Raw genomic sequence first — 1,775 nt, forward strand, 5'->3', positions numbered from 1 at the left:
CTGGGAAGGGATGGAAGGGTAAACAAAGGAGGAGGCTGCAATGCTTGGTAAGAAATGTACGCATTATCCTGCCCATGCAATTGTAACCCCTCTGTACAGTTTGTACACAAATAAAATAAAATAAAATTAAAAAAAACAAGTAGCTCATTGCTTTTAAAATATAAATTTTATAACACTGTGAAAAATGCTTTGTATTAAAATATACATATAAGGAAAAGCCTAATAGATACGAACATAAAAGTACATTTAAAGTAATCATCAAGGAGTCGTACCAAACCGTGTTGTTCAACTTTTCTTATGTTTAACTGATTTTTCCCTCTAGAAAGGTATATTTATTTTACTTTCTTAACTCTTATCACATATAAGATGTGGTTATGATGGCATGATCATTCTAAAGACAATGTATAGAAGACTTCCTTAGTAAGGCAAAGTAAATTGTTTTCAAACATTAGTTTGAAGAAAAAAAATTTTTCTGAGACACATTTTATTTCCATTCAATAGTTTCTTATTAACATTTTTCAGCTTTCAACACCATATTATCATTGATGTAAACTTAACAGTTATATAATTTATTTTCTTCTGCTCTTTTCCAACTGCTTTATTCAGCTTAGAAAGCCTTAATGCAACACTGTAGACGTAGTGTCTCAATCAGCACATATTTATTTACTCACAATTTTTTGAGGCTGGAGAGCCTCTCTTCCAGTCTTGAAGACAGTCTCTTGCTGTATTCTCTCTTGATTTTCTTAAGTACCTATAATAGAAGAGACACTGTTTTCTTACTGTCTTTCGGTTATGCTCTTAGATTAACATCCTATTTTCTGTTCTCATTTAACATCAGTAATTGTCTCAAGGCCTACTTCACAAATGTATTTATATGATGATTTATGCTACTACAAAATAAAACCAAAGATCACAAATGCATAACAATAATATTTATAGCTCACTTCATTTATTTTAAAGAGCATTAATTCTTTCCTCTCCTTGGACAACGAAGCTCCAGTATTTGGGTAGTTAAGAAATTGGGACATATTCCACTACAACCTGTATACTAGTCATTTTACTTCTCATAGCTTTAGGTGCATACTAATTACCCTGTAGGATTTCCTGATTTTTCAGTTTTCCTATCAGACATTGTGTAGTCCTCAGTCCCTAAAATTATTTGTCAAGTCCATTATTGTTCCATATCTATCCTTCTGTCTACTTATCATCTGTCATATGTCCATGTAATATTTCCTTCCTCTTATCCCCTATTGATTTTATTTTTCTGGAAAATATTGACTAATAAACAAAATTATGATCTTGGTAATTTATGTATTTTTTAAATCTGTATTATCATTAATCAAAAGTAGTCTTTGGCATGCAATGATGAATAATGATTTTTAAACATAAATATGAAAAGTAATTTATTTTGGGGGACTCTCTTGTTTTTTTCGATTTTTTTTCTTTTTGTCGGTCGTAGAGGTTGAACTCTGGGCCTGGGCGCTGTCCCTCAGCTCTTCAGTTCAAAGCTAGCGCTCTAGCATTTGAACTACAGCGCCACTTCTAGTTTTCTGCTGGTTTATTGGAGAAAAGAGTTTCACGTTGTGATATCAGGAAAATGAACCCTTAGATATGTATTTAAATGGTTTTTTCTTTCATACATTTCTTTCTAACGCATTTATAAGATTATTTCTTTGTTGCTCTGTATGTCCCTCCCCCACAATATAACCTCTGCTTTCACTATATTTGATGTTGGTATAATTTGTGGAGGAGATGGGGAAAAACAAGTCGTTTAA

This window comes from Dipodomys ordii, unplaced genomic scaffold, assembly GCF_000151885.1.
Source record: "Dipodomys ordii isolate 6190 unplaced genomic scaffold, Dord_2.0 Scaffold1, whole genome shotgun sequence".
NCBI classification, from domain to species: domain Eukaryota; kingdom Metazoa; phylum Chordata; class Mammalia; order Rodentia; family Heteromyidae; genus Dipodomys; species Dipodomys ordii.